General features: G+C 41.7%; 1 protein-coding gene across 1 annotated transcript in view; it reads left to right on the top strand.

The window, feature by feature from the left end:
- The first annotated feature begins 13,893 nt into the window (after nucleotides 1-13,893).
- The window catches only part of LOC144752933 (butyrophilin subfamily 2 member A1-like), a 367,375-nt gene continuing 363,080 nt past the window's right edge, over nucleotides 13,894-18,188 (top strand). Inside the window, exon 1 of the mRNA XM_078640750.1 lies at nucleotides 13,894-13,961. The gene's annotated coding sequence lies outside the window, so the exon portion shown is untranslated. The remainder of the gene's footprint in view (nucleotides 13,962-18,188) is intronic.

Raw genomic sequence — 18,188 nt, 5'->3', positions numbered from 1 at the left:
GTACCGGATGTTGATACAGTCTCATGAAGATTCACAGCCTTGGTTTAAAGCACCTTGGAGGAAGGAGCTGCCGAAGTACGGTTTGGACATACTATGGCAAGTATCTCTATCTTTTTTATGGCACAATGTTAAGTTTGCACCTCTAAGAAAAAATCACATATTTATTATCCACAAGGCATATTGGACTCCGTGAAGGCTCTCCTAAATGGGTTTACAAGTCATGAAGAAGTGCCTAAAGTGCGGCAAAACAAATGCAGACGAAGCACATATGTTTTGGCCGTGTCCTTCCATGCAAGTCTTCTGGGAAAAAGTAGGTGCAACGATTTCCAGTATTGTGGGGCATGAAATTAAAGTGAGTCTATCGCTGGTCATTTTCAGAGTAATTCCAGATGAAGACCCTATAATTAATATAACTAAACAATATAAAACCCTTATTTTTAGTTAATTTTACTGGCGCATAGAGAACTGTGCATTAAAAGGATTTCACCCGATTCACCTTTAGAATGCGAATGGCTCAATTCTATACATAGAACTGCAAAATTAGACAGGGCAACATATAACACGAAAAAAACTAAATTTTGGAACTTATGGGATAATTGCTGTAAGAATACGCCTCCTTACGAGGAATTTCTACAAGTATTTTTTTCTTATTTCTCTTTTTTCGTTTTTTCTCTTCAATGTTTTTTTCCCTTTTTACTTTTTTTGTGTATATTATTCAGTCATATGATTAAGTAGCAGTAACACAGGTTGTCAGGGATTGTCCAAGATGGATTGGTAGCCCTGGGCTGGAAACCGTTTATACTTGTGGTAATGGAGAAAAAAGGAAAGCGGCTAGGCCAATAGAAGGTCCGAGATGTTGTACATCCCCTCTGTAAAGGAGAGATGGGACCCCTCATACATTGTTTGCCCAAAGAAAAGCCGAAAAGCCAATTTTTCATCTCCAAACTTTAACTGTTTATGACAAATAAGGACAAAAAATATATAAAAACATAACTGCACCAAAAAAAGTGTTTGGTGGACAGCAATGCTAAAGCCATGGCCGCCCATGGAGACGACTCAGATGACTAAGGACGCGCCTGACCTGCTAATTGCCAGTGCACAATACTATGAATGACTTCATAAAAAAACATATTGCCTATAACCCCTCCCTCGAGATGTAGAAATGTTATTAAAAAACATATGGTTACAGATGGTCTTTGTTCTAAATTCCACAGGAAAGAGATTGGAAAATACTGACTAATAATATGAATGTCACAGAATATAGATTGATAAACTGGTTAGAGCCTATCAGGGATACAAATAATGGCCTAGCAGTTAAACTTGGTGATTTTTCTCAGGTCACGGCCATGTTGCAGAAGCCTGGTGAGTCAGTGCCTGATTACATCTTAAGGTACAATGAAGTATGGGATAACAGTGCAGGGGGACCACACACAACAGAGGGGTATAAAATATGAGCTACTCAAACACTTATGAATGCATTGTTAGCTTTGGTTGTCCATAGTTGTAAACTGCGCCACCCCGATTGGTCCACTAAAGAATATCAAGAATTGTGCACACTTCTCATAACCATGGAAAGAGATATTGGGGCATGTTATCAATGGCCAGCGATAATTATCGCTGGCCGTGCTCACCGATAGGTTTATTATCGCAGGCTATCTCTGGAATGTATCGCCCTAGTAGCACGATATTAACAACGCGTTTCTCCAGGGTGATAAAAATTCCAGAGATAGCGAGGTTATCGCCGTTTTTTTCAGGGAACATCGCTGGTTTTCCAGTGATGTTCACTGCAAAACGGCGATAACCTTGCTGATACAACCCACAGGTTCGTATCAGCATAATCCACCCCAATGTTGGTGAGAGGTAAGTCTGTATTTTAGCAGACGTTAGTTTTTGGATAAAACAGCGGTTTTCTCCAAAAACTAACTTGTGCTAAAATGCTGGTGCAGCCTTGTAAATATCGCGATGTGTACATCAGCGATATTTGCAAGGTTGTCCATCTGGGGTACGCCCAGTGACCCCCCACTTTGATGCAAAGGGAGGCATTGGGAAAAAGGGTGCTAACATGTGATTATGCATGTTAGCACCCTCTTGTAAATAGGGTGATCGTTTTATCTCCGCTTTTTTATAAATCCCTTGTAAATATGCCCCAGGTTTTTTAGGATAGGGAAGGGCACCACTAAAAATGACAAAAGAATAATGTTGCAGCAAGAGCAAAGAGAGGAGGAGCCAGAAGAAATGTAATATCAGGGGGCACAGCATGGACAGTATAATGGACAAGAACAAAAAAGAAGAAACAAGAGTGGGGCTCATTGTTGTTTGCCAAATATTAAAGCCCAATGCCAAGTGTCACCCCCGGTGGAAAACAATGCCAAGGAAAATGCATTTCCTGTATGAATAAAGCATCATACGTAGGACATTTAAAAATTAGCAAGTGAACTAACATATTAGAATTTGATGATTCCACAGGTAATTGGAACATAAGGGACAGACAGTTAGTAAGTAGGAACAGGACAGCTAAGGTACAAGGGAAACAAGTGAACTACAGATTACATTACTGGAACACCATTGTAGATGGAGAGACACTATTAATAACACCTAATGGTATTCTATATGATCCATTAATTGAGCAAAAGAATGATTATGCTAGGGCACCAAATGTGATTTCTAAAATATTAGAATATCTCTCACGGTCAGCTCGCTGCTTACACATGGCACAGTGGGCAAATGTTACGCTTATAAATTTATCATGGAGTGGTTACAAATGGTGTGATCAATTTCAAAACACTTTTCCTGAAAGGATATGCCTTCCTCTCAGTAAATATCTCACATTGGACACACAGTTACAGGGAGTTATGCAGTTTATTTGTGGCAGTAAAGCATACAAGGTACTTACCCGGCACCGGAAAGACATGTGCCGTATTTCGTATCTTACACCGAACATTTCAATCGTGACGCACATTGCAGCCCATGACCCATTAAATTTGGGGTGTTTTGCTAACAGATTTTAAAGAGATATACATGCGCCTATTCTGGAGGCTAGACAAGTTTTATTCTTTGAGGTAATGCATATATTATTTACTGGATATGGGGTTTATGATTTAGAATTGGCCCATGTTAACGTGTCTGCTGAGCCAGCTTTAGCATTCAGTGCAACAAGAGATGCATTTCACCAGTTCCAGATGGAAATAAATTCCATGGCTGCCATTACTATTCAACATAGAATTGTACTTGACCTCCTATCACTACAACAAGGATGACTGTGTGTTTTATTGAATTCCTCTTGCTGTTATTTTTTAACCCCTTCGACGCTCATGACGAGCTGGGCTCGTCATGAGGTAGCCTCCCAGCACGCTCATGACGAGCCCAGCTCGTCATGAATAATGGGTTTTTTAAAACATGAGCACAGGAGCGGAATTTCGCTAGCGCTCATGTGGTTAAATAATAGTGAAAACATAGCAAGGGATGTGGCACAAATTAAGCATGCAGTTCAAATATTCTGTGGAGCAGAGAAAATGACTGATTCTGATGATTGGTTCTGGCTATGGTCATGGCTACCAACAGGATGGTTAAAGAGCTTAGGGGCCTATTAGCATAACAGGAGGATCACCACCGCCAGCCTGACGGTGGCGATCCACCTGCCAAATGACCCATCTTCGCCCCGCCATATTAGCCTGGCGAGGGGTACCGCGGCAGACGGAAAGACGGTGCACCGCTTTTCCGCTGGTTGGATTACTGGCCGGGTGGAAAAGGCCCTCAATATGGTGGCGGTGCCTTGCAGGCACCGCTATCCATATTAGGATGTGCCATTTTTAGGACCTTTCCATAGCGGAGATTCCGCCATGGAATGGCCTGCGGAGTTCACTTTGGGGGCCCGTTGCAGGCCCCCAGGGGTGAGGGGCTGCACTGCGGGGGGTATCCACGGTACCCCCCCAAATACACAAGGTGGCAGGCACCACGCGGTTCGTGTCACGTTGTGCATGCCAATGCACAACATGCATATATTGCATTGTGGCAAGTGCTGCTCACAGTACCGCCCGCCGAATGTAAGATATGCGGGCTGCCACCGTCCGGGTGGCCCTGGCATCCAAATTGCCATGGCAGGACCGCCGCAACTCTGGCGGTCGGTCCCGTGTACCATTACATCCACCTGCCATCATAATGAAACCCTTAGGGCACTATTACGATGTCCTTCCGCCACCGTAACAGTATGCGGGCCGCCCGCCAGGGGTGTGGCAGCCCCGCTGTGCACATTATGATGCGCCCACCAATGTGGTGGGCGCATCCTGCAATGTTTACATTGCAGGATGTACAATGTAATGTAAAATCAGCATGTTGTGCATTTGCATGCACAACATGACAGGTACTGCGCGGTGCCTGCCACCTTGTGTATGCCAATGTTGGGGGGTACCATGGATGCACAGCATATAACACTGGGCAATGACTCAGCCTACTTGAACAATTAGCTTCTCTCCCAGTGAGTGATGACATTTTTGAAAAAAGTACACATCAGCTTTGAAGGAAGTCCCTTTCAGTGTCTTCTTCCTTTACCGTTTTTCTATCTACCAAGACTGGAGGAAAAACAGCAGCATTGGCATGTGTAGCCTGATTGTTATGAGCAAACAGTAGAATTACTCGACTGTATTTATTAGAGTGCCCACACAACGAAGGCCACTGTTATCTGGGGAGACAGGCCTTGAGAATCTGCACTTTTTATTCCATTGCCATAAGTTGTTGGTTAATACTAGAACAGCTCAGCTAAATCTGACATATCAAGGGTTAAACTAAAACATTTGAATCATAGCCCCCCCATTACCACACTGACACATTTAAATCACCAATTCTCTACTCCTTTAGCTAGACCCCTGCTTTTAAATCAGGTTCATGGCATGTGGAAAATGGCAGTGAGCACTTATTTGTGCCTCTGACTGAAAGCATTAGGGTGCTGGGCCCTTCAAGATCTCCTTGTGATTAAAGAAAAGGCATACATGCCAGGATAACTGCTGGGACACTTGTGATGTGGAGATGACTTCTAATCAGAAGAGTTGCTACTGCCTCTTGCAACTTCCTGCAGTCAGTGTCTGATTCTGATTGGTAAGTCATACTGGTCAACATTCCTGGGCCACCTGCTTCTGGGCTCATTTTGGGCCATATGTACAAAGCTTTTTTTTCTTTTGCAAATGCCCAATTTGAGGAATCAGGCAATTTACAAATGCAAAAAGGCATTTTAAAATGTACACAACCCTTTTTGTGATTCAGTAACCTATTACCGAATGACAAATTGGGTCTGTGATTCGGTATCAGGAAGGGGCGTGTTTAGGGTGTCCCTTCCAAATACCAATTCACATTATTATGCACAAATCTTTTGCAACCGAAATGGGGTTGCAAAACATTCTCACTTTACCAACAACTCAAAGTAGGTGGTAATCCACTTGCAAATGGAAAGGGGTCCCTAAGGGACCCCTTCCCCTTTGAGAAAGTTGAAAACATATTTTTTAAGAGCAGGCAGTGGTCTCAAGAAAAACGGGGTGCATAAAAAAATAATGTTCTTTATTTAAAAGCAAACAAAGACGTGGTGGTCTGCTGACGCCAGCAGGCCATCAACCCCATCACCATCAAACTCATGGTGGAGCAACGGTGGTGGTCCAGTCACTGCTGCACCAGCAGTCTGACCGCTGGATTACAACTTGGGTGGCCGGACAGCCATGGAACAGCCGCCACCTCCAGGAGGACTTCAATATGCTTGGTCATATTACAACTTTCCTCACTGCCAGCGGTATCATGGAGGTTCTTACTCCATGAAATTGCTGGCAATGAGGAAAGAAAGGCAGACCAACTGTGCCACATCCTGGCCCTGTGCATGGGGGTGCAGACAGGGAGGCACATGTTGTGCCACCCTGTGTACATGCACCCCATTCCTACATGGCATGGAATGCACAGTCCATGCTGTGCAGAAAGGTGAACTAGTGGTCCCCTGGCGGTGCAGTTTAAGGCTCACATATGAGCCTTTAAACTGCACTGCTGCGTGCCACTCACTCCAGCCGCCAGACCATGATAACACTCAGAATCTGGGGGGCGGCCAGCAGCCCTGTTTGGTGTTGTGGGAGCAGAGCGGTGGTGTGGCAGCCTGCTTCCACGCTGCCAAACTGACGGACCCAGAGTAAATGTAGATCTGTCACACATAACGAAACAACTTCCTACTACCCATAACTGAACTCTGATATTCTGAACACATGCTGTAAATTAAGACCTAAAGGTGAACTACAGAAGAGTGCTTAGTGACCACAAACAGATGTCACTTTGATACTTGTGTACCATATTGGCAATGCACGTTAAATGTGCATATTTAGGTAGGACGCAGAGCAGTGGCCTGTTGGGCCAGTGCATGTGAATGTTGGCTTGTGTCTGGGTGTCACATACATTCCATTGCTGGAGGCACTTATTATGCCACTGTATTTCCAGTGGCCTTTGAGTAGGGCATTTTTGCTGTTTCATCCTGTTATCTTGATTAATGTAAACGCCCTTCAATTCTCAGTACATTTTTGGTGACACTTGAGTCATAGTCTGAGTTTTACGAATTTTAAAAGCGCACAATTAATTTCAGTGCGAGGCCCCTGAACGCAAGGAACTCCATGCAACTACATTCCTAGAGGAAAAAATCGTATTGATTTTAGACCATACTTTAACCCAAAATGTGGTGCATTTGAAAAGCAAGTGGAGAAGTCTGCATGTGGTGAAGAACAGGTCCAACATGTATCTGAAGTAACTGGGTGTCTTTTGCTAAGAACAAGTGGCGACAATAAAAGTCGGTTGTAAACAAAAAGAGGTGTCTGAGTAGTGTTTGCAGCTTTGGATGATTTGCGAATCTTCATCCATATTTTATCCCATAACTCAATAGGCCAGGAAACATCTAAATCCTCTTCCCAAGCTTCTTCTGTCTTGGTTTTAGCACGTGATGATAATGGAGCCTGAAGAAGTGCATACATTTTTGAAGCTCTGGTACCTTTAAGTAGGAAGGATCGTAGTGTGGACATGTTAGAGGGCTCCTGACGCGGAAAAGGAGGAGAAGTGATATAAGCATTGTAGGCAAGTTGAAGTGCATGTGTTAGTATCAGATATTTAATGCGGAAGGTGGGAGGAAAAGGAAACGAGGTAGCAGCTAGTGAATATGAAATAATCTGGTTTTGATGAAATAATTGGTGCACCCAAATAAGGCCTCGTTGTCTCCAAGATTTCCAAACAATCGGTTTATTATTTATTAAAATGGAGGTATTATGCCAAATAGTTTGGTCGAAAAAAGTGGAGATAAGAGGGGTTGGAAGGATTTTAGAAGTATGTTTAAGAATGGGAGTAGATAAGAATTGTGGCATGCGAGAAAACGAAAGATATTCTTTAAATGAAAAAGGAGATATAAAAGACTGTTCTAGGGTCGACCAAAGAGGAGTGGGTAAGGAGGAATTGGAAATACATCTCCATGCTTGATTTAATAAAAAAATTATGATAAAGAGAAAAGTCTGGAAAATTCACCCCACCCTCTGTCTTGGGACGTATCAGTTTAGATATGGACATACAAGATTTTTTATGTCCCCATAGAAAGAGAGACAGGATGGAATTGGTTTTCTTGAAATGTTTCAAAGGAATAGAAAATGGGATATTATAAATCGTATGTAGAACTATGGGGGAGAGCATCATTTTGATTGTATCTAATCTACCCCACCAGGATAAATATAGAGGATGCCATTTTGTGGTGAAAGTAGTTATTTTTTGTATGTAGTCTTACATACAGCAAGTGACTGTGCCCGAGAGGGAGGATGTAAAATGAAGACCTAAATATTTAATAGAATTAGGATTCCATGTGAAACCTGAAACAGTAAAATCAGTTTTATAAGTGAATTTAGTAAGGGGTACAATTTCACATTTATCTACATTTAATTTGTAATCAGAGACTTGCGCAAAAGAATTAACCTCATCTAAGAATGCAGGAAAGGATGAATTGGGTTGAGATAGAAACAGTAACACATCATCAGCATATGCCGCCATTTTAATAGTGGACTGTTGAAAGTTGAAACCGTGAATTTCGTTATTTTGGCGAATCCGCAATAAAAAAGGTTCTAGGGCAAGATTAAACAAAAAAGGGGAGAGTGGACAACCCTGTCTAACCCCTCTACCAAGGAAGAAATAAGAAGATATGCCACCATTCGCCGAGATAGCCGCTCGTGGGTGGGAATACAAAAGCGAGATCAGGGTAGAAATTTTTGGACCAAAGCCGAACCTCTTCAGAGTATGAAAAAGATAGGACCACTCGACTCTGTCAAAAGCTTTTTCAGCGTCTAAAGCTATGGTTGCAAGGGGATGTGATGAGTGCGAAGTCTTGGAAAGTATGTCAAAAATAGTCTAGTATTGTCTATAAGAATTCTGCCCTTAACGAAGCCAGACTGTTCCTTTCCTAAAAGGTCAGGTAAATAGGATTCTAAACGTAGGGCTAAAGCTTTTGAGAAGATTTTGTAATCAATGTTAACCAAGGAGATGGGACGATAGTTTTTGCAATATTGTGTGTCTTTACCTGGTTTAGGAAGAATGCAAATAAGAGCATCTGAGAAGGAACCAGAAGCAGTGCCGGAATCAAGAAAGGTGGATAAAAGAGTATGCAATTTGTGGATAAGTAATTTTGAGAAGTGAATAAAAAATTCAACTGTAAAGCCACCCGGGCCCGTAGCTTTTCCACTTTTGAGAGTTTTTAGTGCATGAAGGAGTTCTTTTTGTGTTAGATCTGTCTCCAATGCAGAAAGATCTGGGGGATTATCAGAAGGGAGTTGGATATTAGACAGAAATTGGGAGATTGAATTCTCAGAAGAAGTTGTTGCGGAGGAATACAACATTTTGTAAAAATGAAGAAATTCTTGTAAGATTTCATCGTCTTTATGTTTCAGTAGACAGTCTTGGCCAAAAATGGATTCTATGTTGATTTTATTTTGTTTTACTTTCAAATAATTGGCCAATAATTTCCCAGCCTTATTATTGACCACCATAGAATTTAGCACTAGATCTTAATAAAAAACTTTGAGGCATTATTTGTGGAATCTTTATTGAATTGGAATTTAGTAGCAATGAGTTCAGTTAAACACTCCTTGGATTTAGAAGTGTAATAACAGTGTTCCAGTCGTTTGATTTTAGATAAGAGATCGTTAGTAATTTGTTGTGCTTTTTTCCCGCTTGCGAGAGACATAGCCACTAATGAAATCTCTAGCAGACGCCTTGAATGCATCCCAAACTACAGGAAATGAAATGTAATCAGTTTGATTCAACAAGAAGTATTCATGAAAAAAGGAAGTAAAGGAAGAAACGAAGTCTGAATCAAGAAGGAGGGAATTATCAAAATGCCATTTTAGAGTGGTAGTAGGTTTTTGTAGTACATCCAAATGTATAGTAACTGGTGCATGATCGGATATCAAAATAGAGCCAAGCTCCGAAGCAATTAGGGATTGGGAGAGGTGATATGAAATAAAAAAATAATCTAATCGTGATTGGGTTTGGTGAGGCGGAGAGTAGAATGAGTATTCTCGCAGGGTCGGGTTTCAAAGCCTCCATGCATCAATGGTTTGTATTGATTAATAAGTTGTGTAAAAGATGTATGTGATTTGTGAGGGATGTATGCGCTGGAAGAATGTCTATCTAAAAATGGGTCAAAAACTTCATTACAATCACCTGCAAGAAGGAAGTTATCATCATAATGTTGTGTAAAGCAACTACATTCCTATACTGCTGGATTTCTAGTCCTGGAAAATGAGATGCCAAAAAATAAATATGGACAAAAGGATGTATTGATTATATTTTTTCCTCGAAAAGTAATCAATAACATATTTGCTGTTTCACATTTCTAAGATATATCGAGTGGAAAACTATGCTAAAATTGTGTACCTTTTGTCGCTGGTTCATAATTGTTTTTCTTAACTGCAGGTAAGTTTCTTCTTTGAATCACATAGATTGTGATTGATTGATTACCACACCACCTAACAGTAAAGGTGAGTTCTCCAGCATTATGAACAATATCCTTTTTGAGCCACTAACACACTGTCCTCTAACAGCTTGGTGGAGAGAGTGTGGAGCAATCATTCTTTTATTATTTCTAAACACGAACAAAGAGAGATGTCTTCTATTCCTGCCAAGAGGGAACATACAATTGATGGTGCTAGCTTCAAGAGCATGGCAGGCTGCTAGATGGCTGAATGGAGCCAGCACACATACAAAATAGCAAAAATGTGAAGTCACTTAACTTTCATTACAGAAAAGCCAGACAGATTGGCTAATATTTATAAAATCATGGGAAGGTTTGCAGAATCAATTAGTGCTTGCAATTTGGATTTGCACTCAGCATGAAAATGTCTTCAATGTGTGCGACTAGTTTTTCAGCATAGTCAATTTGGAATTACATTAAGGTGCTTCGTTTCATGGGTGTATTTTCATGCACCAATAAATACATTTTCAAAGAGGGTCAAAGGGAATATGTTTAACGACCTGTCATTTCACTTCCCTACCATCATATATCAAAATACCAAACAAAATGACCGTCCTATGTGTGTGCTTCTGTACTAGTAACCGAGGAACCAACAGGAAACATGCAAAAAGTTAATGAGTTATACCTGGCTGAGATATACCCATCAGCCCACCCTTCTGGCGGAGTCTCATCATGTGGGATTTGTTAATCCATCCCAAAACCGCCCAAACCATCAAGTGACGGTGCGGATATGGATATTGTAAAGGAACTCTAGCCAGAGTGTTACTCGGGAGGGGAGAGACGTGTAGTGCAGTGCTCAAGTGAAGTGATAATTAAAATTAACGACTTGGACAAAAATTATGTTTAATGAGGATTGTCCAAGTGTCAAAGTTAAAACCACGCCAGGTAGTCTGAATGTATAAGTACACTGTGGCGCTGTGCAGGACGGTCGACATGTTTCAGCCAAATGGAAACTCTATCCGGCTTTCTTCAGGACCTTTAATGATAGTAAGCTACTGCAGCATATGAGAAAACGAATGTGATGTGAATGTGCAGTAAAATTATTTAAGTGCAAAAAATATTATTTTGAAATAATGTATTGAAATGTATTGAAATACTTATGTCTACCAGGAACTTGGAGCCACAATGTACACTGGAAGAAGTAAATAGTCTTTATCCTGTTGGAAAAACATACAACAACAAACACATATTTACATGTATATCCACATAGTCACAAAGAAACTGTACAGACAACACAACAGCGTCAGTATATTATACTCCGCTTAATTATGAGCATACTAGCTCTATCACAGAAAGAAATACCTCTCCATAATACTCACCCAGCTTTGTGTGGGGAACGACCTCACCTCACCCGGCAGCCGCTCGGGAATATGAGGCCCGCTCTAATGTGTAAAAGAAACCGTAGGGCACAAATGACAACACTTATTATGCCCCTGCACATCGCTTTACATCTAAATCCTAACAATCTATTGTGGACGCTATCCCTACCAACCATGACGTAGACTCCCCAAGTGTTAGCAAAAGGGAAGAAAAAGGGAGCTGATGCTCCTAGCGAGTGCCAAATGTTCTGGCATTAAACTTTAGAAGGGTGGTTTCTAGCCTACCCTGCCCATAGAAGATTAAATAGTTAACAATGAACCTTACTCCTACAAGGAAAAAGGCTAGACTTTGCTTTACTCCGAGAGGAAGTGGAGGTACCGACTGGACTCGCCCATTCCGTTTTATAGTGCGCCTGATTGAATAATTGACATCTTCGTGATTGCGAAGTCCACTTCGGAACGAGCATGTGCGTAGCCGAATTGGTGTATGACTGATCGTTGAAACATGCGCAAAAAGAATGGTAACCTTTAACTTGGGCTCTACGGAGGAAAAGACACTGTCATCTGGCGCATGCGCGATAGTTCGTCTCACCCAGCGTCTTGAGTTCAGCGGAAATGTTAGCATCCAGCGCATGCGCAGTGACTTAAATCGCCCTGCCTCGCTCCAAGCATGCTCAAAAGGCCCCTCAATACAAGAACGGTATCTTGGCAACAAGAAAAAAGGGGGGCATATATAATCCTGGCTAGCCCCATGTGTTCACAACATTTTGCAACCTTCTGTTGAATAAAAGACAAAATAAAAATAGAAATATTTTCAATTATGAGATGTATTGCGCGACTGTCATAGTAAAGAGACACTAATCTCCCGTTCTAACCATCATAAAGGATTATATAACCTTAAATTAACAAGCAGTTTTTTAGTATTTTAGTAATGCAGAAGATGTAGCTGTGACAAAAACAGAGAGGCTTCTCTATCTCTTAATAGGTTCTTTCTCTGGAGTTAGAGTATACTGTAATCCAGAAGAGGAAAGTGGATGTATATAATCCTACTAAAGAGACACCCACGGAATAGTATCATTCAATCCTCTGCTGTCACTACAGAGTTTAAAAATCAATTTTTGCTCCTTTACAAATAGAAACCTCAATTTGTCAATGATGTATGGTGGAATATAGGGTTGTTCCAAGATCACCCATTTCAATTCTTCAGCCTTATGTTTCATAGACAAGAAATGGTAGACTGTTTATGACACCGAATGGTGCTCTTGTGTTCACTGATTCGAACCTTCATTTTGCGTGTGGTGTGGCCAATGTACCTAAGTGAACAGGGGCAGGTTATCATATATATAACGCATTCCGTGTTGCAATTAGTGTGTTTTCTGAGCAACCATGGTTTGCCTGTACCTAAATTCACTTGGTCAGCTTTTTTCATGCAAACATCAAAGCTTTTGTCCTTTAGAGGGCTCGTTCTATTCTGTTATGACTGCCAGAGACTCACCAAACGTTGCTGGTGCTTGCACCGTGGCCCTGTTCATGTGTGCTCTATTAGCAGCACCAATCTTTAAATCTTGGAAACTAAATTGATTCAGAGATCACTACCTGTGCATCTGCATGCATGCAACTTTGAATGACTTTTGTTACACTTTGCTAAACACGATTGAAAGGGAACAAGCATTGGAAAAGTCAATAGTGAGGCAGCTAGTGCCAGACCTATTGGCTTTGCCAATGTTTGTTTACTGTGGTACCTTTTTCCTTCTAAGACTCCACCAAGGCTTCTTACCCTGAATCCTTTGCGCAGACAGATGCAGTTACCACAGCAGCTCCAGTATCATAGGCTCCCCCTGGGAAAGCATCACTTCCTCCTAATCTCTGATTCTGCGTGGGGGGGGGCTCAGGATGAAACTCTTTCTGTCTCTGATGGGCATGGCCTCCATCTCACCAGGGGGCATGCGGTGCTCAGCAGGACACCCACAGCCAGGGACTTCACTCTGACAATAAAGGCCCTCGTTACAAGTCACTCAGAAAACAGGCCAATCCGTCCATACCCTGGAGTTACCCATACGGGGGGCGTAAATGAGGGGGAGGAAAATCGAATCCCTGATGAACCGGAGCCTGAGGAGCCACAAAGACATGAGGGATTAAGATGGAAACTGTAATCCGGGGTCTGATTCACCCAGCAATTCCTCATTTCATCCCAGTCTTTGAAAACGAGATTTCATCATTTTGTAATCATTGTGTGGGGGGGGGGGGGGTCAGAAAGAAGGCGGCATGGACATGCACATACATGTGCCCAATTCCCGGTGCACTGTTGGAGAAGGGTCAGCAGCTGAAGCCCCTCAGCCCCTCCAGGGCACAGAGGGCACAGCCACCCATCCCTGTGAGGAGACACAAGCTGTAATCAAGCTGGCATGAACTCCAGGGGGCCTGGCACAGCCCTTCTGTGTATTTAACCCTGCTTCCTCTAAACTGCACTGTTTACATTTCCATATGTGGAAATCACCATCGAGGCCAGAATTCAGACTTTGATCCCAGCTGTTGCCTTTTATTCCACAGCTGCAGCCTGGCCACTCTTGTCAGAGGTTTCTTTGCTGCACCTGGTCCCTGAGCCCAGGGAGGTTCTAGTCTTCAGGCAGGTGAGTAACCATTTATCAACATTCATTCAGCGCATATTTAAACCTGTTGTGAAAATAGCACAAAGCACTTTTGTCCCTCCCAGGCCACGCTCATTTCTTTTGCTAAACAAGTCTTAGAGGCAACTGTAGCCTGACAAGCCCATCACATGCTGTGGCTGCAAAGCACTTCACCTCGGGCACTGCAACAAAGTTTAAAACAGCTGGTAGTTACACTGGAAGGATACAGACAGACAGGAGACAAATGGACCTGCACCCATTAGAGCGACCTACAGTGCCTTTTCTAACAAGCATCGATAAAGCCAACAGCTCCAACATTTGTTCTGTGCGTGCATATATTGGCATAGAGAACACACCTGTACACCCATATGAACATAGCAACATGCATATCGATATAAGGTGCACCTATAGCAAAACACCTGCATGCATTCATGCGCACACAGTTCAACACACAGACAGAAACACGCACAGTCCAGGCATACATGTGTCAGTGCGCATATGACCTACAAATATGAGGGCACATGGAGCCCAGCCACTACCAGACATGCAGTCACTGACTGATGCACACAAACACTTTAATGCTCAAAGAGAGAACCCTATAGACACACACAGATCCACAACACACAAGGGCAGTCACAAATCACACATGCAGGCTTCAGTAGCTAGACAAATGTACTGACAGAAAGAGAAATCAACAAACACACATACTCTGACTTCACCACCATGTAATGTTTAACTCCTCTGTGCCCATTCAGTCCTTGGCCTCTCCTTTAGTGATGGGTTTGTTGCATGTAAGCATACTGAGTTTTAAAGACCCTAGCCAAAAGGCAGAAGTGCACCGTACCTATTTGAAAGAAGGTAGGTGGGTTCTGAGAAGGGAGGTGGCTGTGCATGCAAGTGTGGGGTGTTTCTGTAAGCCCAGCAAAACATGTATGATGTGTATGTACATGATGGAAGGCAGGGGGTCAGAACAGGAGAAAGATGATGATACCTCAGCTGATTAACAGTGTTGTGATTGGAAATGCTCCAAGAAGGCTGAAGAACAAAGAATGAAAAAATCAAAGAATCATTTCAAATACTGCATCAAACCAAGTCACCAAACCAGATCCAATGTTCTTTAAAAAGATGCACAAAACCGATGAATTAACTATCGTTCATGCAATATCTGCTCATTGTGTTGTGTCTTGCATGTGTAACAGCCCCTGCATTTCTGAAACAATTCTGTCTGTCTGTAGATTATAAACATCAGCCTCTAAAGTCAAAGGACATCCTTTTGCAAGAGAACAGACAGTAGTGTTTCAACTATCAAAACACATAGACTTCAGGTTTATACTAGGCAAGGGATGTGCCTAATGCTATTTTAAGGTGGAAAATACAAGGTCATTCCACCACACTGAATAATTTCTGTAACTGTTATCAGGTACCGCTGTCCGAGTTCCAACCCACAGCAGGTAACATTTGCTAGAAATAAATGAGAACCATTATTCAGGCGTTCTTGATGAGTAGGAATGGAGGCAATGGGGGAAACAGGTAAATCACAGCTTAACCCTGGCTTTAAAGCACTACACATTCCGTGTAAGGATATGGTGTCTCATCATACGGGAGCATCCAAAAGGATTTCTGCAGTTTGCTGTGCTGATAGACACAAAGTCATATTCATTTTCATTTAAACAAATGTGAGAAAAAGCAAACTTCCATAAATAGAATAATTGTGCATTGTACATAGTTTCATACCAGCCAACGGATTTATATTTCTGACCGTCATGAAAATAAAAGGTTTAAATGGGCAAGGAAATAAGCATGCATAAGCCAAGAGATAGTTGGAGTGTCACTAACGGTAAATGGTGCATCTTCAGTTTTGTAAGGCTGAAACAGGGCTGTGGACAGAATCTGGTTTAATGAGTGCACTCTCTTAGAAAGTGTGTACATTCCATTGTTTTCTTGGTCTAACTGTCTAATTTCATTCTGCAGCTCCTTTTTCTGAATATTTATTTAATTCATTATAAATAGTGTATATTCCTGTGGTGAGGAAACGTTTATTTCTTTTAGAACATGGTCAGAAAGAAATCAGAAAAATCCATATAATATTTTCCTTAATTAAGTAAAAGGGTTCCTTTACAGCTATCATTGGCACAGCTTACTTACACTCTATGTGGTAACTATTACAGGTGTTTGTGTTTGATAACACTGATCTGGATGATTAATTTTAGATCCAGGAGTGTTGGAAAGAAAACGTTGCATATAGCTGTCAGAATCATAAGGCCATAAGTCTTGTTTTCAATAGTCAGTTGAGTGGGATTATAGGCTCCGTGTTGTATCATCTCATTTATGTGTGAGAAGGAGATATTCATTTGGAGATGCCAATTGTTCAACATGGTCAAGTCGACTTTGGTAAAAACAATAAAAGGTTTCTTGAAGTTCCTCATTGCTCCACATCCCAGACAGGCAGTCTATTGGATAGTTTTGTTTAGAAAGATTGTTTCTTTCTGAATTATTCAGGCCCAAAATGAGGCATCTTTTCATTTGATCTGCCTGTGAAAAAGGGGTTCCACAAATACTTTTTTCATCAACATTTACTTTCAAGACTCATATCCTTGAATGATTTTGACTAAACCCAGTTGAGTAAATCAGCTGGTTGGTAATGGTCATATTTTCGGAAGCTGTTGTAGCCTCTGTGTGAAATGGTAGGCTGAAGGATGTGATCTGTCAGCCTTCTGAAAATAGGGGATTTCTTCAAGAAATTAGAATGACTATCAGGGAGCAGGGCCTCACAATGTTCCTATTGTGTGGAATTGTGAATTCCTCTAGGATAGATAGCCTATGTGTGAAATAATGTGTGTTGTAGTCATAACAATCAATTTCCTTATAATAAGGATCTTTATTATTCAAAGTAGTTTGTACGTGTAAATCAGAAATCATTCTTTTAACAGTCTCAATGTCCCAATCATCTGATATAGAACCGGATATTATCACATCATTCATTGAAACTTTTATCACATAAGGTAATTGGAATATTTCAGAGGGTTCCATAATCTGTTATGGAATCTTTTCCCATACTGGGGCACAGGATAAGATGCAATTTTGCAAAGTAAAACCTTCTTTGGGCTCTGTGAGATTAAGAGTGAGGCTACCTACACTTCAAGAACCACAGGGGAGGCAATTGTCCTTACAGGGATAAAAAGTCCATTAAACAATGAGTATCATTGTCAACCGCAAAAGGAGAATAACATTTCCCAAAGCGATCCAGGCGCAGGAACGCAGTGAAATCAACAACTTGTCCCAAAACCATTAACAAATGCAAAGCAGTCTTTGGTGTAAGAGACTGTATAAAGGGTTGAAAAAACTGTGAAATATCCAGAGTCATTTTAAATATTGTTGGTCTCTTGAGGCTCTTGAAAGGGTACTTGTTCAAATAATGTAGCATCAGGTTGAATTTGATAGAAAACCTTAGAATTAGTGTAGACAGTCACCACTGTCATGTTTTCAGCATCATCTGTGTTTGTTGAACTCAATGTTGTGCGTAGAGTGTTGCACTCAATTATCCCCAGCCGGGAAATCAAGCCAGTCATGTTACTGCTTTATCCATGGAATACGGCATTCAGAGTAGGGGGAGGCTGTGAGGCACTACACTGAACCTTTCTTGGTGCCTTTCAGTGGTCTGCTGTAGAGAACTGGCCACATAGTGTTCTTTAAGGATGTATGACGTTACAACGCATGCTTTTACATCGCATGCCTTTACAACGCGGTTTTTACATCGCATACCATTACAACGCATAGCGCTTTTGGGTGTTGGATAGTGAATAGTTTAATTTACTATTCCAACTCCAGTCCCCGTGGACACTAGGGAAGGTTATTGGATAGTAAATTAACCTATTCCCTATCCTAGAGCGCCCCCCAGCGCAATGCGTTGTAATAGTTTGCGTTGTAATGACCGTGTTGTAATGGTAGTGCGTTGTAAAGGTTTCGTTGTAAGTGATGTTTCCCGTTCTTTAATGTGATCAATAGACACTTGTCTGGTTATTCTTGATCCAGGCAAAGGAGGCAGTATAACAGCTCTGTTACCTTTTTTCCCCAAGACCAGAGACAGGTGGTCTGTAGGGTGATTCAAAAGCTTTCTTGCGATGGAGTTTCTCATGAACTAAGTCCCCAACTTTGGGAAACTGACCGTCAGTAGCACTGATAACCTTCTCTTCACAGGTGGAGATGTCAGAGTTGTTTGTATTAGACAGC

Source organism: Lissotriton helveticus, chromosome 5_1, assembly GCF_964261635.1.
Source record: "Lissotriton helveticus chromosome 5_1, aLisHel1.1, whole genome shotgun sequence".
NCBI classification, from domain to species: Eukaryota; Metazoa; Chordata; class Amphibia; order Caudata; family Salamandridae; genus Lissotriton; species Lissotriton helveticus.
Note: the sequence above shows the minus strand (reverse complement) of the source record. Positions and strands in the feature narration are given on the sequence as shown.